The sequence below is a fragment of the Aptenodytes patagonicus genome, chromosome 1 (assembly GCF_965638725.1).
Source record: "Aptenodytes patagonicus chromosome 1, bAptPat1.pri.cur, whole genome shotgun sequence".
NCBI classification, from domain to species: Eukaryota; Metazoa; Chordata; class Aves; order Sphenisciformes; family Spheniscidae; genus Aptenodytes; species Aptenodytes patagonicus.
Genome location: NC_134949.1, coordinates 177,930,356 through 177,957,870, shown reverse-complemented (window position 1 = coordinate 177,957,870; position 27,515 = coordinate 177,930,356).

The window sequence follows — 27,515 nt, the reverse complement described above, 5'->3', positions numbered from 1 at the left end:
ACTTTGCTTCTCCATTTGCCTGCCTTTCTGGCTTAGGTATAGAAGAAAGATCAAGTTGTCTTTGCTTTCTCGCTTCTGCTTGTTCAAATTTGAATTGCTTGGGTGTAGGGAGGGAGTTCATGCTGTTTCTCCTAATCACTTTCACAGTAGTCTTTCTTTAGATTTGAACATTTGCAGAAGAGGTGATGTTTTCTTTTTCTAATTGTGGCATTTAACACAAATGTTATCTCGTTTCAGACCTTCAGGTTAGAAATTAAATACTAATCAGTATAACTTCAGTCCTCAGACAATGTGAAAACAAGTAATCAAAATTTGTAAACAATGCTATAGAATATGGCATAAAAATAGGATGAGTTGCCAAGACAAATGATTACAGACCAGATTAACGTTTTCTATAGTAGATTAACAGGCACTGTAAATGTAAGAGAAGAAAAGAATGTTGTATGTCTTGACTTGAATAAAATTAATGGCATAGTGTCACATGATGTTCTTGTAAGTAGGTTAGAGAAACATATTACCACAAGGTGATGCAAAACTGGCTGAAAGCCAAAGTAGTTATCAATGGCTCATTGTCAAACTGGAGGATGTATTGATTTGAGTCTTCACAGTTCTGTTTTAGCTGTTTCTCAGTGATAATGCAATAGAGGATACTTCAAAAAAATCAGAAGACGATAGAGGTTACAAGCATACCAGAGAACCTAATTAGCATTCCAAAAGGGAGTTAAAAGTTGAGAAAATATTTTCTTGAAGGACGTAGTTCATCAAGAAATGAGAAAATTTCTATATTTAGAAATGAATAGACACAAGACAAGAGGCTTTGAAAAGATCTGCAGGATGGAGTGGAACTCAATTTGAACATCAACAGAAAGTTGTGTAAAAGAATCTTACAGAGAAGAAAGGGTAATATGTTTATATATCCATAACAGGTAAGAAGAAAATAACACATTTAAATTACAGCAAGGAAGATCTGGGTTAGATATAACAAGAATTCAGACAGGAAGGCCAAGGAAATACTGGAATACATTGCCTGCGGAACCTGCAAAATTTCCACTACCTGGAGATTAGATTAAGATAGCTGAAACCACTCCCTGGCATGCCGTTTCTTGGTGAGTCTGGTGATTCTGGGAAGTATACTGTAAAAGGATGGCATGTATCTGTGTTGTATTCAGATTGCAAATTCGGAAACCTTTATTTTCATTGTTAATACTTGGAAGAAAGAAACAAAAGCATATGTTCAATTTTTGAGAGACTCAGTTTCTCAGTTTTCATTATGTAACTGCTGCTGAGGCCCCACACTCTTCCTGCCAGTTTTGTGGAGCCCAATCTGACAGCTCATCTACAAGAGTTAGGGTTCAGTTCCAACCCCAAGTTAACTTATTGCTTAGTCTCCTTTCTGAGACTGTAAACAAGGGTATCAATGAATACCAAATGTGACTGTGGTTTTGGTAAACTAGATATTGATTGAGAACAGGGCTTCGTTTAATGTAGGCTGAGAAACAGTTAGAAGATAGTAACACATTTTAGTCACCACCACCATAGGCCAGAACCATAACTGGGAATATTCCAAATCTTGTTACAAAACTTTTGAAAGGCCTTGTTCCTTAATTTACTTTTTTTTCTTTTTTTTAATTGCACTCCACAGAATTACTGTTGTGTTATATTCTATTTCATAACTGTTAAATTGCTGAAGAATAGAGGATTGCTATCACAATTTAGAAGCTAGAAATTGCACACAGGTTGAAGGCTAACACTTACGTACAGGTATTTGAATTTAACGGGATATGAATATGTGGCATCTCCCTTGGAACAGCAATATTTTTTGTTGTTGCTTTGTTTTGGTGTTTTTGTGGTAATTCTAGATAAAAGCTTTAAAATCATGTAAAGAAACTTCTAAAAAATTCTGTGGCTGGAAGAATGTCAATTCCAAGTTTCTGGTAATAATTTAAAAATATATATCATAGAAATCGAATATGTTGTTCATAGCTGCCAATATTTTTTCTGCCTACAACTCCAATGACAACCCAGTAGTTGAATGACACAAGAAGCTAGTCACATCATGCTTTAATATATTTTACAGTAGGAAAACGACCTAATTTTTTATCATATTTCCTTTTCAGTTGACAGTATATATTGGCATGCACATCGTAAGGGAAACAAAGAATTCTAGGAAAAAATATGAAATTAATCTTTTGAGCTTAACCTGTGAGGGCTTACAAATAGTACCACTTGGCAAGCATTTGCCTAAGTGCTTTATTTCTGTCACAATTTATCATCTGTAGAACATGGAGTTTCATGCAGCAGTGGAGACTACTTCCTATTCAGAAATACATTATTCCACCTCTGTAATGGTGAAATCAGGTATTGTACCTCCCTCTTTTCCAGGGGCAAAGGCTGTTAAATTTCTCATACCTGGTGATGTCAGAGGATACATATGATTGTACAGAATGAGTTTTCTAGCAACCAGAAAAGGAACTGTTTCTTCCCTGGTAGCTGGAATGTCATAGGTTACTCCGTTGTTATTTTTATTTTTTTAAATTCAATTAAACTGAGAAGAGACAGTAAATCTAGCAGATGTATGTGTAGAGAATTCTTATCTCATAACATAATGCACTAATTTTCAAGAATAAGTTATTTTAAGAATGTAAGAAAAGCTGTGGTCGGTCAAGTCATTTTTTATTTTGAGGCATTCTCTACCCAGTGGCAGGCCTTAAAGAGAGAAAAGATAAAATAACACTACCTTTGCAGTCTGTCTTCCCAGCCTTCAGAAACCTGCAGGCCAGGAACCTGCTGAGCTGGAGCCTGGAGATGTTCTTGATAGCCCCCCGTGAACCCATACTCAGGGAATTTCTCTAATTAGTTTATGAAGCTGCTTTTGCTTCTGGCTTCTGCAGCAACTTGTGGCAATGAGTTCTACCACTTAACTGTGTGTAAAATAAGATCTCATGAAATGCAGGAGATAAGTAGGTTGTCTCCAGGACTTGATCGGTTCTAAAGTTCACTTTTCATAAATTCTGGGATCTTTTGTCGTTGGCTTGATTAGCTATCAATGTAGCATGGCTCAAAGCCAGAATCTGCAACCTTTTTGGGCTTCCATTGTCCAACAAACCACAGTTACATTGTCTGGATTTGGCCCTAAGCAGATAGCTAGTTTTCCTCAATGGTAATATTTAGCAATAGGGAGCAAAAGGTCTTAGAAAAAGAAGATGATTATTTCAAAATACTTAGAAGTATGGATAAAAAGAGGTTGATGTTATCAAATTATTCACAGAGGTGACTTAGAGAGCAAAAATTTTGCTCTTCATGAGAAAGGCAGCCTCATTTCACAGCTTTTTCAGTGATTATGCAGTCTTAAAGGCAATGCAACTTCATGTCTAAATTTAAACATTACAGTTTTATTTGTAGGAAAAGCACACGTGCTCTATATCCCATATTGTTTTTCTCTATAATTATTACAGGATATAAGAAACAGGGAAAAAAAAGCACACTACTTTCCTGCAACAATTGTAATTAAAATGAATCACATCTGCCGATAGTATTAGTTGATATTCTTTTTATTTTAAAAGGATCACTTATTCTCGCCTTTGTATAAATACATACTTCAAGAGTACATAAGATTAGGGATAAGTGATTAAGTTCTATTTAAGGTAAGAATTTATCATTTAAACATGTTAAGACAATATTTACATCCTGTTAAAATGAGAAATGTACAGAAGCACTACTGAAATCATACAAAGAAAATACATAGAGATTTTTGTGGAAGCTAATTGTCTCCAAAAAGAATCACCTGCAACTTTTCCAAATGTATATCTCAATGTTTCCCTTAACTTGGGCCCTGATTCTGTTCCTACTCTGTGTGTTTTCACAAATTTTAACTTCATTGATTTCAAAGGACTCCTTCTCCTGTGCTCTGAGATTGCACCAAAGGATGATTATAAGCTCTTGAAGACAGGGACATTTGTTTCTTAGTCAAATACAGAGTACATAGAGTGAATCAGTTGCAGAATGAATCAGCTCAACTATATAGCAAGTTGGATGTAAACAGTTGTTTTAGATCTTACTCTCAACAAATGATAATTGCTTATAAATATGTTATTTTGTTAACTGTACTATTTTTAATATCCAAGACTTTTGTTAGTCATAATAATTTATTCCATAATGTAGTTCAATATGTATTCATCCAGACTCAACTGATATTCTTCTATTTTATTAAAAGATAATAGCTAATGAATGTCTTGTTTGCCTGTCATGTGTGAAGATTTTTCCTATCATCATTTGTATTTTGATATTTTGATGTTTGAGATAAAAATGCCTAAACCACACCTTTTATAGTACCTTACTAGTTAAACATCACTTGCTGTTGGAAACAACCTTAAACATGCTGGACACATAAGGAAGTAAATTTGTTAAAGTATGTGTCACATTTAAAGCTTATTGAAACATTACATAAATTACATATAGATACATACGTAGACATAAATGTAGTTAGCAAACTGAACAGAATATCTCTGGTAACCATCCTTCTCAAAGTTTAGAACTATAAGACACATCCTCTTTCAGCTTGACTTTTTCATGTACTGTGACAGAGAAAACAGACTTTCTTGCTTTTTGAAATCCCAGTTGGTTACTTAGATTTAAAAGACTTAGAGATTGAATTAAGTAACATAAACTGAATAAGTGATGATTTATTTGTTGATGTTTGCTTGAAATTTTTTGATGTGCTTTTTATCAGTTTTGAGTCATTTATGTCTTCAGCTGTTGAGTTCGTGGTTTCATGTAATAATAATAGCAGAAAAACCCCAAAGTAACAAAGAAATAGGAATTAGATTAATTCAGTGATCACTCATCCTAGAGGCCATCTTGCAACAATCAGTGTAACAAATGACACATAAGATCTGGAAATCCCATAAATGTCACAATGGATTACAAAAATCCAGTGGAACCATTTCTTGTTATCTTACTTCAAAATTAAATTCAATAGGTTTCCTTTTAGGGGATGCTCCAACTTTTGCTAGAATTTATCTAACAACTTTTGATGATAATATTTATATATAGTTGAACTGAAATAATTTTATGAGGTAAAAAGTCATAGCTAGCAAATTTCATCCCATGTGGTAGGCAGACTAAGAATCACTTAAGTGCACTTAAGTAACCCTTTTTTAAGAGTAACAGGTTTAGGAAAGATGGAAAAATACTAATCTGAAATAATAATGCATCAGTCATGAATTTCATAGGATAGATCATTTACTGATATCTCAGTTACTGGCTGGCTTATTCCTCAAAGCATCTAAAATTGTTCTAAAAATCTAACCTATTTTTTCTTTTTTTTTTTTTTACAACATAAACTTTATATTTTATACTTTATTCTGCTCATGTACCTAAGTCTTTCATTCTAAACAACTCTGTCATTAGCTATTGTTTTTATATTATTGTCCGGTCAAGCTATGTCTAAATCATTAAGTAATGAGGACCAACAGGAGTAGAATAAAACGGTTGGCATCGAGGCCTCATTGCCCATAGCACAGCAATTTGGAGGGTAGGCTGCTTACTTCAGACCAGTTCTAGTTTAATCCTGTGGACTGAATCCTGCTAGTAGATAGAGTACATTAGGTGAACCTCTGAATCACGTCTTTCAGTAATTTCATCCAAAAGGAACATAATTTATGTGCTGCAAGCCTGCTCTGTGATATGAATTAGAACAGGTAATATCCTGGCATTGTTCTGATGGTCAGGAGATTTGTTTCGAAAACGCATTCCTGATTCTAAGTACAATGCTATGTAAAGAAACTCTCGGTAGTCAGTACCGAATAAAAGTATTTGTCTCCAGTAATCTTGTGGAGAAATTTTGGAGTTTGTCTATTAATGTTTTTCTATGTTGAAAATGGACCATCATCTTCTGCCTCCTAATTCCTATCCCATATTTTTTATTATTTATTTTTCCTTTACTTGCATTTGGTTAAGATATCAAAGAACTTTACTACAAAGGAGATTGTGCGTTTCTCTGCAAATGTTTCACTGACTTTCTTCAGATGCTAATGCAGGAATTAATTGGGTGGTTTTTTGCTACACAGGTAAATATTTTTAGTAGTAAAGCATTGTATATAATTTCCTGACATTTCTGTATGTGATGTAATCTGTAGGTGCAACCTTCTCTCAACAATTTCTTATTTGTGTAATAAGAGAGCAAAGGTAGGGCAAGACAACCATAGTGACAGTAGGAGCAAAGGAGTAAAAAGATATCCAGTACCAAAGGAAACCTCAGGAGAAACTTAATGAGTAGATTGTATGGATAACACTTTCAAGGCAGATTTTGTGAAGCGGATATAACCATGGAGGTGGCTGGAAAGGGGGCTCCAGAAGAACTGACGAAATAGCTGGTAAGAAGCAAATATAATTGTTGATAATGCTCTGAAAGAAACTGTAGCCAGAGTTTCCACAGTAATTCAGTTTTCTCTATTATAACCAGTGGAATTATTGTTGCGATGAATCCAACACGTGGATGGATTACCCTGCACGCCCCAGGTTAACCTATCCTTACTTTAAAAGATGTAAGCACACGATTTGCATGACTTCCCTTCCTAAACATGGTTACTCAGCTTTATTTTCCTATTAATTCAAAGTGGATTGCAAGAAAACAAACAAGAAAAATCGGAAATTACTAATTTTGTCTTCTTAAAATGAAACTACTTGCTTTAATATGCTTCACTGGAAGCTGATTGATTATTCTTTAAAAAAAGAAAATCAATACTGAAGTTCAAGGAAATGAATGGACCTTTTGGTGAAGCCAGTTCCAGGCAATGATCTGATGATCAGTTGCCTAGTTTGCTTTTTGGGTATATAAATATAGATGAACTTCTGTGTGTTCCAGACAAAGCTAGGCAAAAATGTTCCTTCTTCCAAGAAGGAGAAAAGATTAGATTAACATCTTTTAATGTAAATAACACAGAGATCATGATCAGGTAGTTTACCTCCCTCGCCAAATCAAGGTCTAAACATCTCCCTGAAAAATATGAAATGTCTGCTTTCTTCCTATGCATTGAAAATTTCGGATGTAATTGCTTCTGGCCAGGCAAATAAGAAAACTATCAACATCAAATTGAACTAGACTACGTATGCAGATTAAAAGCTTTTGATTATCTTTTTCTTTTTCTAAAATGTCCCTTTTAATCAGTCAGAATCATATCCACACTTCTAGATCATATCTAGGGAATAACTTTTGGTGAAGAAATGAAAAACAGTCAATTAAATGAAACCAGATTTTTTGTAGATTTTCTTATATCTGTGTTCTCTTAAGGAAGATGCAAAGCAGCATTACAGCAATTTATTTAATTGGATTATTTATATTGTTTCTGGATTCTCTTCCGTCTAATAGTAGATCATTCTTCAGCTTTTCTCTCCCTGAGGTCACTGATTAAATCTCTTTCCTTCAGAACAAGTCTACCTTCAGGAAACCTGTAAGAACTTCACACCTTTAAGATCACTGTTTCTCAGCCCTATCTGGCTCAAAAGTCACCCCTCTTTCTTTAAGGGAAGACAGGTGATGATACAGGCAGTGTGGCCCTCTAGGCCTTGCTTCCATGGGGAAACAGTAAAAAAACTTTTTTTTTTTTTTTACCATGAACTTTGACCTGCACATGAGCGTAGGAAAATACTGCCCACTGATTTCATTTTCTCAGCTTACAACTTAGGTGTATTACCAACATAGGCACAAATAAGAATGGTCCAATACTCTGTTCAGGATATTTGTGTATTAGCAGCCTGAAATATGGAAATCATATTATGGGGAGCTGGAGCGACTTCAGTTAAACATTTCAACTTATAGGTACTGTCCTGTACCATACTGCTGTAACCTGAAATTCCAAATCATCTTTTAGTACTGCAATGAAATCCTCAGAAACATTACTAAAGGTTGCAGCTGATTGTCTAACTTACTGGTATTGACTTTATCACAACTCAGAAATCATCTCTGATGTGTGCTATTGTAGTATGTGTTGTGTGAAAAAACAAACAGCCGTGATGACACATCTGCATTTTGTGTGCAAAATGGAAAATTTTCAGTGTATTCACAGTATAAAAAGTTCTCTGCAGTCAGTGCTTTGGTACTCTGACAGGATGAAAGCCTTGTCTAGGGCTTTCAAATTTGATTTATTTTCTTTCTTTCTTTCTTTCTTTTTTTTTTTAAATAATACAGAATGCCTCCCTATGTTTTTATCTTTCCATCTAATAGCTACACCAAAATGAAACTAAGAAGTCTATGAGGATAATGCATTTTATCTCAGGACTACTTTGCACTTTTTGGTAGGCCTAGTAGGGAATTTTCAGATGAAATATGATTTCATTAAAGAAATACATAGTAATTTGAAGAAACAGAAAATTTGTCTGTTGTTATTTTTTTTTTTTCCTGAAACAACAAGCAGTGTTTATTAAGCTTTTTGGGGTATGTATCTTAATAAATAAATTTAAAAAAAAAGGATATGTGCTTGAGCTATGATAGTTGATAGCGTTCAGTGTTTATATGTTGTAGCATCCCAGGAAATTCATGAGCACAGAAAGGTGATGGTATACGCTTGGCATGGTTCTGTTTGACAGCTGAGCACAGCCATGCTGTCCTGGGATGCGAGAGAAACTGTGTGGATGCACGCCATGCTGACCCATCTGGCATCAGAGTTGGAGGGCAGACATTGGGCGCTTTCATTTAGGAACATAGATACAGCTGTGGATTTCAAAGGAACTAGCTAGTACTGGCTGTAAGTTATGATGGCAGAATTAGGTTTTCTACCCACAACAATGAGTATTTTATACTCCAGAAAATCTCTAGAAGGCTTTCCTGAATTTGCCTAGGTATCTTCTTCTGTTTTCCAACCATCCTAGAAGTTTTCTGTGGATAAAGGACCAGGTTTCTCACTTAGGTTCTTTCCCAGTGTATGAAATCCTACTCATTCCACTGAACTACTGCTTTATCATAATATAGAAGGACAACTAGACTTGCCATGCATTAATTTCTACCATCTTTAAGAAAAGTACATTCCAGTATCTGTTTACTTTTCTTGATGAACTTTCTTACTATCTCTAGATGGGGCCAGGGTATGGTTCTGTAAAATTACAGCTTCCTTAACAGCAATATGGATCATACGGTGACTTCTAATGGGGTTTCTTTCAGCAGTATGAAAAGCAGACAAAGCTTTTAGGGGATGGGTTAGATTAGCAATGACTACTTTATTTATCTAGTGTATTTCCTAATAAAGATGGTCTTTTACTGTCACAAATAAGTAATCCACCAAATTACAATATGTTAGAAATCTTGTTTTCTCTGTAAAGTTCCTTTATTATTTCTGCCTCATTTTTAATCTAAAAAAGCAGATGTTCTTTTGAATTAAAGACTCCTGTTGTCAGAGTGACTATTACTTATTTGTGAGTAGCATAGCACTGGAGAAATTTTGATTACTCAGCAAGGTATTGGTAACACCGTATGTATTTAACTTTTATAATTGGAACATGGCCTCAAATGGCCACGTAACTCCTAAACCTGAAAATACAACATGCCAAAGTATATGCATATCTGACAGATATATCCTCCTAACAGGCAGTAGATGATTGGTGATCTGTGTTCAAGACTTTCTTTTTTTATTTGCCTGCATATTGGAAAATTAAGTTTAAATCATATTACTAATGTCTTTGCATATTAATACATTTTGGAAAGATTTAAAGTCATGTTACTGTGTACTCAACTCCTGAAATACTTGTGTAGTAGAAAGTTATGGAATATAAAACAGCTTTTGTAGTTCATAGGAAACAGTCTGGAAGCTTTGTAAACACTGAAACCTAAGTTAAAACCAAAGTGATTCTGTTTGGTACTGTAGGGCACTTATCAATTACATATGCAAACAGAAAATGTTTCTTACAGAACTCACTTCTAAATGAGCTTCTGTTTCTGGTTGAAAACTAAATCTTTGTAAGCTTCAGGATTGCAGAAATCAGAGACAGTCAGCTGATATTTTCTTGCTTAAATCATTAGTGTTTTAAGCTTCCCTTACCTTTTGTCACCCCCACCAGTTTTCTTTATCAACCAGCTCTTCATGTGAGGGGTCAGTTTTTCAGGGTCCTATTGTGGGGTTCTATTTCCTACCTCCCTCATTGTGTTTATAGTGAATGCACTGTTTGTATATATAGAGAGGACATCAGAAACTCCACAACTTACTGAAGTTTAGTCTATGAAGAGCTGGTTGTAAACAAAAATGAGAAGAGACCAATTTGCTTTGCACAGGAATGCTGTGTGGTGGGTTGATGTGTTGTTTTTGTGGCTTTAAATACTCTTCTTGCAGTTTATTGCCGCTTTCTTAACCATTCAAACAAACCATAAATACTATCTTTATGAGATATGATGGCTCATAAATAGTCATATACAATTTTAATTTCCGTTGTAATTATTTTTAATGAAAATATGCCTTTTTGTAATTAACACTTTTTGCAATCGTGCCTACTTGACTCAGCACAGAAGACCAAAAATAACCTAAATGCTCCAAAATCTAATATAAATCTAATGAAAAATAATCTAAGTGCTCCAAAAGGCTGCTCTGTGCCCTGACTATTGCATGAATCTGCAACTGACAACACAGAAAAGAAGGTGTATGGGCACATTTGGGGCACATCTGTAAGTGACTACATCTTACTTATTTCCAGGCTGCTGCTGGCAGGGTACTGTGCTGCTGAAAAGAGTAACATAGTTTAGAAATATAGTAGTAAAGAACTCAGTGCAGACAATTATGATTCACGTCTTGTCTTTTATTTAGATGTTAAAGGCTTGAATTCAAAGTGCTTTTATTTTTTATACTCAGTACATAAACCGTTAATCAATAATTAAGTAAGTGGTATTACTATTCAGCAAAATAAGAGCTTTAAAAATACTTTAGTCTCAGGGTATTTTGTGGATTCAGTTATGTTTCCATTTGTCTGGTGATCACTGCTGAAGTATCGGAATTTTCAAAATCCTTTTAGTATGATTTAGCTTTCCTCTGCAGCAGATTATTTCATAAAGTTTGGAACGAGAGGAGAGTCAGAATTTTCCTGGTTTTGAGACCTTTCTCTTATCTTTGAAAGCTATTTTGTAGTTGTCCTAACTCTTCAGCTACTGAGAAGGAAGCAGAAGGAAGAATTCAACCTTCATACAGTCTGAAACCCTCTGGAGGATTCCTCTCTTCACCGACTGTGAAGGGAGCCTTGGTTGACATTATTCTTAAAAGAGGCAAAACTAAAATGTTAGCATTTGCTAGTTTTGGAACTTATACTCATGTAAAAGACACATTTCCTCTCTGTAATCTTACTCTTTAAAATGTATGAGACTTTTTTTTTTTTTTTAAATTATTAGACATCACACTATACTTCAGGACATGTAGCCTCAACAGGTGACACATAAGGCGTAGCTGGCCTATAAAAGAGGTTCTTGTAGCCTCTGGCCTGCTTCAGATGTTTCACGCGCCATGCTGGGGAGATGTCAGGAAAACTCTGAGCTAGAAAAAACAGTTCTGGCAGCAAGAGCAGCCTTATCTTCACCTCTGTCTTCTTCAGGCACTTTCCAAGTCATGAGGCCACTCGCTGCATGCGTGCTCCACATGCACAGCACAACTGCTCTGTGCATGCTCAGAAAGCCAGAGACTCCCTGGCAAGCAGTTGTCTTCCTGCTCATTCGACCAGGGCATGCCTGGCAGCACATTCAGCATGCCTGGGAAATGCAGCATTTTCTGAAGATGCATTAAAAGAATGCACTCCTTAAGTATACAGAGGGGTATTTCCACATTTTTTGTCCTCAACATTTTATTTCTATTGACTAAGTTTCTAGTAAACTTTCCTGGTTTCTGCAGGCTGCCTTTTAAAGAGGTGCATTTTGATGCGTGGATGTTGCAATAAAGAACACAGAAAGACTTGGGACATTCCAGGGACTTTTCATTGTACAGTCTCTATTACAGGCAGAACTAGATTTACCTCAATCTGGTAAAGTCAGATACAGTCCATTAATGATTATAGAACCAACAGAAGTTGCAGATCTCTCAATACATTTAAAAAGTGTCTTTTAAGCTAGATTGTATCAGATCTAGGATTGGGCTTTTAGGAAAATTCAAAATGTATATATTCCCTGTCTCCTCTTAGTCTTTGAGAGTTCATAATTTCTGGAGATCAGTGCCTGGTCCTTTCTGAGGAAAGGAATTACAGATAAGTATAATAAAATAGTTCCACTTGGCTCAGATCATCAGCTGTGAAGACAAGCTATGGCTCTTAATATTTCTAGTATACAGTTTTAACAGTGACTGGTTATATATTTCAAAGTGTTTATTAACAGTAAAAGTCCATTTGAGAAGCTAAGAAAAGACTTTTTTTTAATAGATGATCTCTGTTTAGAATTAAAAATACACACATAAACACATGTACAGAGCAACAGCAAACACTTCTCTAACTTTAAAGGAAAAAGTTCAGTTTTTAAGGCAACGAACTTGAGAAGATTACATAAATTAAATAAAGGGTATGTGCTTTGATTACCTGGGAATAGTGATGTCTGAATTTCCCCAAAACAGGTTGTTAATTTGAAAGATCTGTGCAGCTGGGCAGGATGTAAAACAAGTGATTGCAGTAGAGACAAGAGTAATGAAATGAAAAATGTTAATAACATGAAAATAGACATGCAAGAAATGGCTGGTTATTCCAGGCATCTGAGAGAAATATAAAAAAAAAGCTAAGAAAAATTTCCTTTGCATGCTACGTAAATGGGGGCTTTTGGCATTTTTGTATATATTTGTACACAGATTTTAAACAGCAGTCCAAATAAGTCTGTTATTTGCCTTGAAAGAGAAAAAGTTAATGGCAAAGATAAGGGGTTTGGGTTGTTTTTGGTTTTGTTTAGTTTTTTTTTAAGTGTGCTTTTCAATTTAAGCCCTCACAATTCATGTAGCCTCTGCTTCTGTCTGCAAAGCTGGGACAAAAGTTATTAGCACCACAGAGATGAAAGAAAGATTATTAGTTTATCCCAGTGTCCACAAACAGATAACGAAGAACCTTCTAACTGTTTCCTTTCCTTCTGGAATTAAAAGTGTAAATGTGGCATATCTCCATCAAAAAAGTTAAAACAGATTCTGACAGATGTGATCGGATGCTTCCTTTTAACCTTTGGCTGCCTAGCTATTTCTTTGAAGTCATTCCTGCCACAGGTAGTGAAAGCTGAGTGCATGTTATTTTAGTTATTCTTCCTTCCTAAACAGGAAACAGTTCTTTCATAATGTGCATTTTTTATCATCTGATTTATAGCCTTTGTTTGCTTTACCATTCTGTCCTTTCTTTGCACAAAAAAAATATCTCTCGTGCATACCTTTGTTTAAGTTGCTTCCTATTCTTTACAAGATCTGCAAAGCTTTTTTGGGGGAAAAAAGTTCAGACTTCATTGAAATGTAAGCCAAATAGTCAAATGATCGTATTCTTATTTCACCTTTGAAACAGATAGCTCTATTTAATTAGAGGAGTGTTTGGGATTTTTTTTTTTCCTTTTTTCTTTTTTCCCCCTTGGCAGGATTAGTTTAAATACTTACTTTCAGGAAATTTGAAGGCAGCAGGGGAGAAGGTACCTTTAAAAATGATATTTGTTTACTCATTTCAAGGATTACTTTGTGTCACCAAAAAGAACACAGTCCGTTCTTTCATTACAAAAACATCTGTAATTTTTTTTTCCCATTGAAAACAATACATCTCCTCAGCTACAACACTTCCCACTAACGTCTTCAAGAAATGAAATAAACAATATTATTACAACAGAAATAAAGAGAGAAAAAATGAAGTACAAAAGTACAGATATTGAAAAGATTTTAGGATGAAGGGTGCTGTAGTTTTGTGTGTATTTCTTATGCATCCTGACTTTTTGTATATTTAAAAAGATAATGTAAAAAACATTTTTTCAAACAGTAATCTGATAACTATACACCTTCTGTTTAGTATCTCTATATTGTGTCATATCTGTTTTTTATGGAATGACTGCAAAACCTATTTAGCATTGTCTGAATTCTGTGGTGTGTTGGGTAAGATCTCACAAAAGATACAGACAATTTAGTACTGTGTCCTGGCACAGATATATTTTTTTGTGAAAGCTGAAGTGTATTACAAATTAGAGAAATATATCTCTAATATAAAATGTACAGGTTAAGCAAATTATTTTTCTCATTGGAGTCAACCTTGCCTGTTCTCAGAAGAAAGGTACATTACCTTATGGCTATGTATCTATAGCCTATACTTGATTGCTCCCAAGTTATTTAAAAAAAATAATCTCAAAATAACATAATGTGCGTTTTAAAACATCTGTTATTGACTATGTCTTTTGGGGGAACAACTATGCTAACGCAGCCTCTGGTCAATGAGAACTTAGTGTGCTAAACAACAATATAACAGCAGATGTACAATAACGGCCGGAAGGCTGGAATATTTTGGCTACTGCCTCTTCCTTGGTAACAGGAAATGAACAGCTCATGGCATAATCTGTCTGAATATTTCTTTGTCATTCTTTGCCTGACTCCAGCATGAATTCAGTAAGACAGCGCTTTGTTCTCTTAAAACATCCGTATTCCACCACCTGAGTTTCAATGCTTCTTTTGCACAAGCAATGCTTTTGTACCGACTTACTGAAGGCAAACATTTTCTTTTGGGTTTTAATGGGTTTTTAATTGTTTTTGCAGTGTTTCTATAGTTTCAAAGAGTGCTTAAAGTAGTGCTAAAGTTGTGTTTTGCATTTAATGCTTATGAGCTAGATGAACGTAAGATTAAAAAAACCCCAAAAACTAAAAGAAGAAGCTTCAGTCTGGCCCCAGATTCTTTCTAAAAGATTCATTCTCCTCCCTCACAAGGAAATATTTTTGTCTGTTTAAAATAAATAGTACTTCCTTACTTTTCTCAATACTCTTTTTCCACCAATTCACCAACAATTTTATATGTTCTTATAATAGGTCTTTCCAAGCAAATAGTTTTCTATAGCACTAGACTCCTACGGTGAATAGAATGTAAATTTTTGTACACATTGAGTATTTGAAGAAGGTATTACCTAGTAGAAATGTGGCAAAATTCATAACAAATCCAGGGAAATATGCAGGGAAATTTTCAGATACAAACCTCCTGAAAGGAACACTATGAAAGTGTTGCCAGATACTTTGAAAAAGACATTTTAATTGATCTTTCCAGGCACATACACAGCAATATTGCCATAATACTTTTGGAAATCTCCATGAATTAAAAGGCAGAAAACCTTTTTGTCCTGTTTGGTTGGTTGTTTGTTGTTGTTTTATTTTTTTTTTCCCCAACCAGTAGTAAAGTATATTTGGTAAAGATGGCATTTCTGTTATTATTAAACAATAATAATGGCATGTCCTATTGATTGATCATACCAGATGCCATCTAATGGGGAGAAATTGTTCCAGCCTCTTGAGTATAGCCCCTTGTATTTATAACACCATTTTTCTCCAGTACCTTAAACACAATGTGGTTTTTTTCAGATTTGTTGGGGTTTTGATACTACTGGTACATTCTTCTTGCTATACCAGAAGACCTTCAGCTGCAATCTCCCATGTTACAGAGCAACAACCAAAGACTTGCCTCTTGCCTCAAATGTGCCTTTTTGGCATTTCAACTGCCCTACCTTCCACCTGTGTATTATTTTTTATCTGACTGTACAGAACTTTGGGTATCTGTTACGTGACTTAGCATAAAGCGCTCAGAACTAATATAGTTGCATCTCTGGGAGTTTTGCTTTGACACTGAATACATGAAGGAAAACTATGCACCATAACTGAGATGCAAATTCCTATAAATTGCAGAACTTCTGTAGAGATACACTATGTACACATTTTTATCCAGTTAGATGTCTCTTTCTTTCTAGGAACAATATTTTGAAGTCTCAAAAGCTGACTGTGGTTTTGTATCTCTAAGGTATGTATCATTAGTCACGATAGACTGAAACGTTGTAATGCAAAATTTATTCATAAATTTCAGAGCTGCTTTGTCACTGCATACGATTGCCTCAACATACTTTTCATTGTAATAGGGCTAGAGCAGGATTTCTCCTTTCTTTTGGGTAATGTTCAATCTGAAGTGCTTGGTACCACAATCAAAATGATCAATAATGTGCTGGACATTATATTGTGTGTGTTCAATCAAGGCATAAATTCTGACAAAAAGTTCTTAAAAGATTCTGTCATTCCACTCATATTGAAGACCTAACCATCGTGCCATAATGCAAAAAATATGAAGCATATTTACAAATTTGTCTAGACAGCAGAATTTTTGCAGGACCATCTAGAGATAACTGCAGTTACTTGCGTTAGTTTGGCTAGAAAGGCAAACAGTAAGCATAGAGCTACGTGTACTATATTTCAGTTTGGCTGCAGAAATCACAGGCAGCTTTGTATTTCCCAAAGGATTTTTTTAAAGCAACTTAACTGCATTATCCAAACAGGAATTTATCCCACAGCTAAGACAAGCGGCATATCCTGGCACTGAGCAGCCTTCTCTTTGTAGAGGTGTATGATGTTCATGTCATGTTCTCCTTATCCGACATGATGGCAAACATCTGCACTGATATTCTGATTAGGAGATGATGTCTGTGTAACTATATATTGCCTATTTCTGCGGGAGAGAACTTAGTAGCTCCTGCCTTGCCTTGTAACAACTTTTAAGAGTTTTAAGAACATATTTTACAGTTGTTGCTAGTTGCTTTTAGATGGAGCAAAGCTTCATTTCAGGTTGCTCAAAGAAGAATATTTTAACAAACTGCCAAAAACTTCAGGGTTAATATCTGGTATTTCCTTTTGATCATCCAAAAGGACTTGACCATCTTCATTGCAGAGTGGCATAGAGATAAAGATTTTTGTTTAAACTTTATAGAACTTTCTGAAATCTTCTTAATCACTAAAAACTTTTCCCCTTTTCTTCTCATCACTTTTTATGACTTATAACTAGTGCTTCCTGTTTAGCAGTGTAATAAGCAGATATTTTGTTTGCCAGTTTTCTGTTTTTTATCCAGGCTCTACTTGGAACAGACATACAGTTTAATAGCAGTCATAGATGGAGCTATCATCATCCAGTTTTGATGTTTTACAAAGCCCGTTGAATTTTCTATGCTGATTCAACATTTTTTATTTGATTTTGGAATTAAGCTGTAACAGCAATATTCTTAGTGTACAATTATTGGTATATGCCATTTTTAATAATGCAAGTTAAAGCTTTTATTGAATTCAGAAATATTCTCTATTTCAGCAGGAAATAACATTCAGTATCTCATTAGTCTGTGACAAATAATCACCTTTGAATATGACTATGGTAATTCTGACATTACAAGCACCAGTTTGAGTCACAATAAAATAACAATTACAACGCCAATGTCTGAATCTTGGTAGTATCTATGCCGTCCTGTATCATTTTAGCATTCTGTGTCAGTGCTGATTTCTCTACAGGTAAAAGTTGCTGAAGAACTTGAAACCTGTGGTACACCTGAGTATTAGGAAGAGACAGGGTACAATTACACCTTGTAATACCAATGAGGAAATTTTGTAGAAAGGTTTATTTAATGTCTGAGCCAAAAGTTTAGGAAGTCTTTAAAGATTTTATGAGGATACTCAGTGTTTTAACCGAATATATTCGTTTGTTAGAATACCTCTATCAGTTTTTTCAACTGGATCATTAGCTTGTTAATAATTTTAAGGTGCTATAAAAATATAGTGATATACGGTGCTTTTCCACTTTACTACATATTGCTCTAAAGAATTAAAAAATGAAATAGAATTATAGCAAAAGCAACATGCATATTTAGAAATATTTCAAAGAAGTGATTTTGGGTCAACAAGAGTATTTACAAACTTTTTACTCAAATTCAGCAATTTTTGGTTTACCAAAAAAAATGAAAAAGTGTCAGCATACTTGCATTTGTATATACATGGCAATGAAAATACAATATATATTTAAAAAACAGCCACTCACATGCAACTTTTTCATCTGTCACTCATAAGGAATGTAGTAAGGATATCCCCATGGTGAACACTTATAAATTCTAGTGGAAATGAGGAGAATCAAGAATGCATTCAAGGTAAATAAGACAAACAGTATACCAGACTTCTTATATACAAACTATTCCTGTATGTATCTATTTATATCTGCAGGATTGTTGTTTATTTAAACTATTCTTTATATTAACTTTAAAGGAAAATAAGCTATCACTAAAAAAGCAAAAGTACTTAAAATATTGGCTAAATCATCTTTTTTAAAACTAATGCACAGTTTCATGATAAGTGGTGTTGATTAAAATCTAATGAGAGTGTCATGGCAAAAAAATTGCCTAGAATTATAAAAGTTCACAGATATATCTAAGGTTATTCGATGTATTTACCACAATGCAATGTGCCTGGAAGTCTTACTGGCACATATACAGTATAACAATAGGACACAGCCAAAAGCCATTCACTGCACAGTAGAAAAAAACCTAATCATTAAAATCAAACCACCTGCCTCACCCTGCTGAAGGTGAGAAAGGATTCTTCAGGTCATTGTGTCTGTTTTCAGTTCCCTGATGGCTATTCTGGATTTTCTTTTACTCTGGATGCTCGTTTATTTTATTTTCACCGGTATTAACTGTGATTTTGTTGGTAACAGCTATGTGCTCTAAACAATTTTCCCTCACTAGGACAAGAGCTACAAAAGTGGTTAGACCTGGAAAGACTTACTGGCATAAAATCATTGCAAGAATAGGAAACTTCTAAGAATTATAGTGAGCTGATAACCAGCTGAGTTTATAGCATCTCATCTATCCTACCTTTTCCTAAAGAGAAGAAAACTGGGAACAAAAGATAGAAATTAAAACCAAATAAATTAAAACCAAAGAACCCACTTAATATGTTGGTTCATCTTTTTTTCAAAACCAGGTGTCTAAACACCACCATTTTCATATGTTGATTTGCAAGCTTTAGGGCATATACTCTTCATAGAGAGCTTTAATACTACTGTATCAAATAGTCATTATATTTTAGAAAGATACAGTGATTTCCAGGAAATTCTGAACTACAATTGGTTGCTTCATTTATTCAAATAGCAGAAATAAGCTTAATATTAGAAACATATGAGGTTTTGTTAGATTTAGAAAAAGGTTCAAAGAAAGTAAATAATCTGAATTTTTCACTTAAAACACCTTAACAGTCTACACTTAAAAGTTTAAAAGTCCATTCAGAATGATCTCCATCTAAGTAATGATTTCACTCAGAATGTCTGAATGGATGCATGTCTATATCTAAGAAAGGAGATATATCACAGTCAGACATACAACCTGGAAGACAACAGTAGAGAGTGAAAGAGAGAGGGTCACATCTGGAAAATGTTAGAAAAGTCTGCAAAATTCAGTTGCAAATCTGATGTTTCTTTTCATTTTTACACGGTTCTAAATCAAACACTGGGCACCAACCCACTTTCAAAATCTGTGCATTGAATGTAGGAGATTCAAAATCCAGCTCTGAATCAGGGTTCTGTGTCCCAGAGCCATCATTAATGCTGAAGCATAATACAACTATGACAGTGTAAGAGATGTGTATTTATATGCACTGATCATGAAAATCCCAAACAACACTAATGGTGTTTTATTTGAGAGCCTTTGATGTTAATAAGAGATAGGCTTATGCCAAGTCTGGCACATCAGAGTTTGAATTGTATAAAGGCAGCAGCCACAGCAGCTTTGTTCTGCATGAAGGCTTACATGTTGAGAGAGAGATTGTGCTTACAGTTGTGAACAGTGTAAAAACATTTTCAGAGGCCATAATGCTTTTTCGTGTCAGTTATTTGTTGAACAGGACTGACTATCAACCAGCTGACAGTTTTCAAACTAGTGGGAAATGAAGCAATGGATTTCCTCCCCCCCTTTTATACCAGAGACTTTAGTTAGCCGTGTCCGAGCCCCGAAAGAGTTCTTTGAAATTGTTCTATTTTATGATCTAGTTACAAATAAATATTCCTAGCCTCCATCTTACTTTGGTTTCACTTGGGAAAAAAAAAATATTATATTCTAAATGGATATACTTAAGAATCACTTTTGTTTTAAAGAGGAGGAAGTTAAAAAACCTAGCTATATCTGTGAATACTTATAAATCTTATATATTTATATAACTTAAATTTACAAGTAATACAATTCTGAAATGGTCATAATGAAATTGTGGGAACTAAATGTATCAGTGGTTTTGGGATTCTCCCAACCCAAAGAATTTCCATTTTTTGGATCAATTTAAGCTTCTGAAAACAATGCTTGAAGTCATCATCGCTATACAGTCACCTATATTTAGGCATCTAAAAATTAGTTGTTAACACTTAATTAAAGCTCTAATCTGGCATTATTGTCTATGAAAATCCAGGGCTTGATTCAGTGGCTTGTGCACAGATACCCGGTAGCATTACAGATGTCCCTAGGTACAGAAGACAGCTGCATAAGGCTGGCATCTACAGCATGAGACGCATGGGAGAGCCACACACTTCCAGATTGGCAGCTGAAAGCAAAGTAGGAGACCAGCGTACATCAACACTATGCACTCTGGTGTAGACAGCTCAACCAAGCCTCATGGAGCTTAGAGACGTATTCGGGTGAGCTATGCAGAATGTGGGTTTAGAGTGAGTACAGTAACTCTAAATCTACTGACTGTTCCTGAGATCCCCACTGATTACAGTACAAGTGTAGGTGACTAGCTCACATATAAAAATCTGCACTTTGGCAGTAGAGCTCAACCTACTCCATCTGACAAATGGCTGTATTCAGTTGTCTAAACACACAAGGTATCCCATTTGAGATTCACTAGAACATTCAAGGTACCTGCACAGGTCTGTCAGGGGACAAACAAGAGACCTACATCTTTTCCGCATGCAGCTAGAGATAAGGCAGAATGTTGTAGGACAGCCAAAAGGGCACTAGGTGCCTCTGTTTATGTAAATTATCTAACACCAGAAAGTCTGCAACTTCCCTGTATATTTTCTGGTTTGCTAGTATTTTTGAGGATAGTCTCTGAGTTGTGATATGCTCTTTTTTTTTTTTTCTCTTTTGCAGAAAAGATATCTAAACATTTAATTGTATCTCATTTAAAAATAAAAATTTTCACTAGCTTTGTGCAAATTTTGCCTAACCCAAAATAAAATGGCAGTGGGGAAGTAGTAGATGATGAACCTGATACCAATAGTATACTTTGAAAGCAAAGAAGAAAATTAAATTTTCATTTAACTATACTGATTCAGGTGAGGTCCATGGCTTTGAATGAAGTTTCTCAGTAGGAAACGATACAGCTTCATTATTGTGTCAAGTTTTACACTATTAACTCGATTTATAAGTGCAGTCAGTTTACTTATGGCACTGACCATAGTAGAAAAGTGCATGAACATATTTGTATAATTAGGTTTCTAAACCAAAAAATCATCCTTTTTCATACCAGGGATGTTTGGAAGAGAACTCCAGCAGATATATACAAGACAAAATCTTAAAGCATTCTCCACATTTTGCGTGCATGTTTTCACAGCCACAGCTGATTTCTCTTAATTTCTGTTCTCTGTCTAGCCTGTGTGCCATTTCACTTAGATATCTTTTTCTTTAGACTTCACTGTAGACACTATTATCCCCCTCTCTACTTTCCTGGTTTCTACCTCTTCCTTCTCCCCTCATTTTGCCTGGTCTCATGTTTTCCAGCTAAGGCCATACTCTCATCTGTCTCCTCAAGGAATTCCAAACAGAGGGTTAGCTCTCTTCTCCCTACAAGGAATACTTGGCTCCCTTTTCTAGGTTCCCCACCTAGGGCCCCTAGATGCTTTAACTTTCCCATCTCTATTTCCCACGTTCTTCTCCTACTCCTTTTCAGGCTTTCTTCCCTCTCCATCTTCTGGGTTACCTTCCATGAGCCCTCTATTTTTTATTCTAATGTCTTCTTTTGAGAAACTCCCTGTACTCTTAAATTAAACGTGCTCAGAATTATTTTCTAACTAGTGTAGAACAGCCCATCTCCTCTTACTAAATTCTCTAATTCTCCAAAATACACGGCCTACATACAAACTGTCTGTTGGAATGGCCCCAGCTTCAGGCTTGCCTGAACTACAGTCGTGAAAGTAACACTTCTAACAATTGATGTTAGTGAAGACTGAAATGCTTAGGAGCTATTTAATTTACTAGTGTAGACGTAGTCTCTCTGTTCTGGCCTTCCTTTTGGGGGCTTTTTTCTCTCTTGAATGTTATCAAAAAACCCTTTCTCATTAAGAATGTGTCCATTTCATGTCCAAGTTGAAGCCCACATCCTCCAGCAGTTGAGTAAAAGATCTCTTTCTACTCATACCATGCCAATAGGTTGGGAGTACCACAGACTATACCACACACAAGGGTATCTATACTGGATTCAACCTTTGGGAAATATCCGGGGAAGACTGTGGTAACTCTTAGTACACGCTCAAGCACACATACACCTTAAGCAGGACAAACAAGTCATGCCTGGATGAGTGTCTTCCATATAACTTGTCTGTCCTAAGTCATTCAGGGCCCTTGCAAGTGAACAACTGGAGAAGAGGCAGGACTAAGTTCTTCCTTAACAGAAATCCTACTGTGGATGTTTAAACACTCAGTAACATACAGTTTAACTGAACAGACTTTTTCACAGTGTTGTCTGGAGACCAGAATTTCTAGCTATTGGAAATAATATTCTGAAATCACTTATGCTTTGATTTTTTAGAAAGCTAAAATGTCCACCTTTAAAATTTCACGTATAATCAGATTTTATGTATAATCAGTTCCTGGAAGAACTGAACTTCAGTATTTCAGAATATATCACCACAAATAAAAAAAATATTTGGATAACATTGAAAAGTTTTATATAAAATGCTAAATACAATACAATAAAACTTAAAATTACAATATTATTACATAAAAGTTAAAATTAAATACAATTACAGTATTGAATGCAGATATTGTAACTATCCCAAAAGAAAGTATTTTTACACTAGCAAGAAAAAAACAGAGTCTAAATGCTCTATGTTTCTGTTTGCTTTTTTACCCAAAAGTTTACATATTGTCAAACCCTGAAATTCCAATAGAACTAGTTTTGCCAATGAGCTGTATTTGATCAAGTCCTCACATTTAAATTTCTACCCAGAGACACTTTTCAGCCTTCCTAATCAACTTACTTTGAAGTGGTGACTTTGTATTAATTTAAGTTGAGAGACCCAGTGCACTTGTGTCCTAGATCCAGCACTCTTTTCAGTGCTTACATCATTGTAACATACATATTCTTCTGGGAAGAATTAATAGAAACAGGAAATCTGCTAACATTTAGAATGGATAAATGAGATTACTGATTAAATTCCTTTCCTACAAATGCAGCTTTTAAGAAAAAAATATTTACAGAATCTAGAAGCGCTGCAGAGTAATGCAAACCACATTTTATAATGATGAGCATGATATAAAGATTAGGTTAATCCCCAGTTTTATCGCTATTTGATTGTTTATATTAACTCACTGGTTTAAGAACTGACAGTGAAAATGTGATTTTTTGTTCCAGCTCAAGTGATTAAAAAGCCTAGCTCATAGTGTTAGTGACTGAGCATCAAGTTGGTAGTTTTATATGTATAGAATATTTTGTACAAAAATACATTTAAAAAGATATTGAAGTCATAAAGGCAAGTGTTAAAAAGTTGAAGAGAACCATTATTGTCGAAATTTCCGTAGCATAATCAACTCCACGGAAAATCAATCTTAGAAAATTTCAGCTTAAATGGTAAAAATCTTGTAATGAATGAAATAACTGAGGCAGAAGGCTTAAAATGGTTAGTGCAGGCCAAAATTAACTGTGAGTTGAATTACTTGTTTCACCTATGACAGAGGCCTGATTCTTTTTAGAGTTCCCTGAGGCTGATTCTAATGAAATTTTTAGCAGTAATGTTGAAGTTCTGCTTTATCACCATAGACCATGGCTATTTGATATAACTTAGCGGCCTACTGTGGTAGTTTTCATATCTGGGAGAGGCTTGGTCTGTAGGTAAATTGGAGTTTACTGTTGAGTCATGGTTAAGGTTTGGTTTCAGTCAATCTTGCTGAAACTTTGTAAACTATCCTCTTGACTTTTTTGATACCTTTCAATGGAAATCATGGAATACACCTCTTCAAAAGGTAGGTATGTCCTAGAATCAAAATGGTAAGGGTCTGGAACCAGAAATGTAATTTTATATTCCATTATGATATCCAAAGACCCTATCTTTAAACCAAGTCCTGTTGCTTTTTCTTTCTTTCTTTCTTTTTTTTTTTTAATCTCTTCCTCCTTTTTATTCTAACACTGAGATAGTTTGTTGACTGATAGTTTGAGTTTGAGATGGTGACATGTGTATTGCAATTTATTCCTAATATAAAATTAAATTACTGTAGACTGCCTCATTAAAAGTTATAATTCCTAATTACAACCACCTTTTTTCTAGGTGACCTACAGCTTAAAATTTTTGAAAAAATATTCTGAAGAAAGTCTAAAGAATATTTCCAATTTAAATAGGATTATGTAAACCAAAAAATATTGGCCTGTTATGTTTATGGAAATTAAAGTTAGGTCACATTAAACTCCCTTTTCAATTTAAATGAAAATTGATATAATTCCATTTTTTGTGTCACTTATCCTTCCAATATTTAGAAGTCAAATTAATTAAGAGAAGGATCAGATAGATTCAGTATTTATTTTTTTGAGAGGATTTACTTTTAGAATTTTTCAAGTGTAAGCAAAATTGTGTTTAATTTTCTTCAGGGCAGTAAGTGGGTTTTCTGGATGTTTCAGAATCCAGTAGACTTCTACCTTCAATAGAAGTCTGCTACTTAAATTTTGATTATTTCATTCTAGATGGATCTAAGTCTCCTCATTCCTGATTAATTCAGACAACTTGTACAGGCTCTAGGGAATTGCAAAAAATTAAATAATCCATACAGAATTTACTCCAAATTTGTCAAGGGCTTGAAATTTAGTATTAAAACATATTTACATGAATATATATAGCTAATACTAAGCATGTTTTACTTAATGTGCTCCCTTGCTCTTTTGTGGTGCACTGAAGAAAGAGTACTGCTTATGATAGAGGATTCCCTTCCCTTTTTCTTTTTTTTTTTTTTTTTAATATTTGGTTTCTCTTTAGGAGATGTACCTACTGTGTAAGTGTTTCTAAAACAGTCCACAGAGCTCACTCCCATTAACACAATTCACAGTAAAATTCTTTAGGAATTTGACAGAAATGCCAATATAGATGGCTATTCATCCTCCACACAATATATTAAAACACTTCAGCATCCTTTCCCTCCTTCCATGAACACACACATGTACACAGAAATGAATCAGTGCTCTTCTTCCTATCAATCAGCATTGTCCTTGATGTTCTGTGGTTTTTATTAATACTGGTCAGTACTTTTGTGGCATTTGCTTGAGGACTTTTTGTTTCTTACTTCAGTTTAAAAGGAAATCTTAAAGGGTAAGGTGGAAGTATTTGTGATTTTAAACATATGCTTTTGAGAGACAACTATTAATCAGTGGGGAAAGCATTCTGTTTTGTGAATATAAGAACACAAAAACATAATACCTGCAAGTGCTGAAATTTGCAACTAAAAAGTATAAATCATTATAACTTCTTTTTTTTTTTCTGAGTCAGATAGTATGTGTGTCTTCCCTGGAACTCATTTATCATTTAAAAAGTACCTCTTGCAACGCACTGCTTTTGCCTTGGATGTAGGAGGGTTGTATGAGTTGACCAGTGGAAAAATCAACCTTGGAGCTACCATAAGCATATTTAGCATTTCCTCTGTACCTTTCATATGAGCACTCAGCCTGCTCTGTCTCTTGATAAGGAGAGGGATTCTTAGAATAATTGCTGGAATTAGAATGATATAGCAGAAATCTGTTGTTTTACAAGCTAATTCTCCTGCCTGGGGAATTGTTGCTGTGACCAATTGAATGAAAAATTAGAAACAGTGCCTTACCAACCCAAGCACTGATGTGGGCACATGCCTTTCAGGAGTGATAAGGAATAGCGAGTATTTCTCCCTCTTCCTACCACGTTAGTTTCATGATGATATTTTTCTTTGCTTTCCACACTGAGGCATGTAAACAGGATGGGTGGAGTAAATTGTAAAGTTCTTGTGATTTAGCACGGCTCATGTAATGGAGTGCCTTGGTCACTGCTGATCTAAACGTGTAAGTGAAGGTCATGGAATAACTTTCTGGAAGAGTGACAGGGGAGATGGGTGGGGTTCGGGGAATGACTTAATACACTTAACTTTAGACATCTATAATGTATATGTCTACACTTGTACTAGGATCCAATTGAGAGAAATAGGTAAAATGGGAAGTAATCATGTATAACATTCTTGTTTTAGGATGAGATAAATTAGTCCACACAAGCCTCCACTGGAGATAACATGATTAACTTACATATAATCATCCTGTTTCAGATACCTAAAGTTACATTAAATGAACCATGTGTCTGATTTCTGGTTTAGAAAACACTCAAAATCTTCTTTGCTTCCTTCTTTTATCTTCAGAGAAGGACACAAGATCACTGCAACACTTCTGAGATGACCATGGAGGCTGTTGTGAAAAGCAGAGTACTCGCAGGAATGGCGCGGTCTTTACTGCCAGATTCTTTCCCAAGTAGGCTAATAAAACTGTGGGCAAGTTAAACCACAGGCAGTGTGTCTTGTAACTCTCCTGTACTGAGGTAATGAATAGAAGAAAACAAGCTAATTTCTCTTGTAACTTTTTTTTTTTTCTGGTTGCTTTTTATAACTGTGAATCTGTAGTTTTTAGACTGACTTTAAAGTCATAACATGAAGTCACATCATCTTTTGGTGCTCTGTTTGAGATGATAAATCTCTTTGGGGCTGTGTCTTTGCTTTAAACAGAGTTCAGTATACTGATAATGTTCAGTAATTAATAAAAATAAATAATAGTCACTAGCAAAATACATCATGCTCTGCTTTTTTCTTTCCTTGCCCCCCCCCCGCCTTTCTTTGCTGGAAGCAGTAATCTCAGCCGCAAAAAATTAATCTTGGAGAGACCTAATACAGACTAACTTGTTCACTTACTCAGTTGTCCTGTGTTTAACTCGCTCCTTCTCAGCTGGTTTTGGCTGGAAATGAACAGAGATTAATAGAAATATGAGTGCTTCCCATCCGCAAAGCTGTTTATGAAAGTAATATTTTAGACATCTCTCTTTAAAATTTACAGTTTTCTATGTATTCTTCTACCCCAGGTGTGTAGCTGACTTCCAACCACAGATGAAGCCAATAGTTTCTCCCTTGCAAGTTGCAGATTCCCAGGTGAAGTAAATAGTGAAAATTAATTACTACATATATCCTTTCTCTTTCCTGCCATCTGCTTCTAATGTCTTTTCTTCTAAACTTGGGTTTCCTCTCCTAGATTTTTATCTTATTCTCTAAAGAAGTTCCTCCAGCAGCAAATGTCACTGCAAATTGAAATCACAGTAAG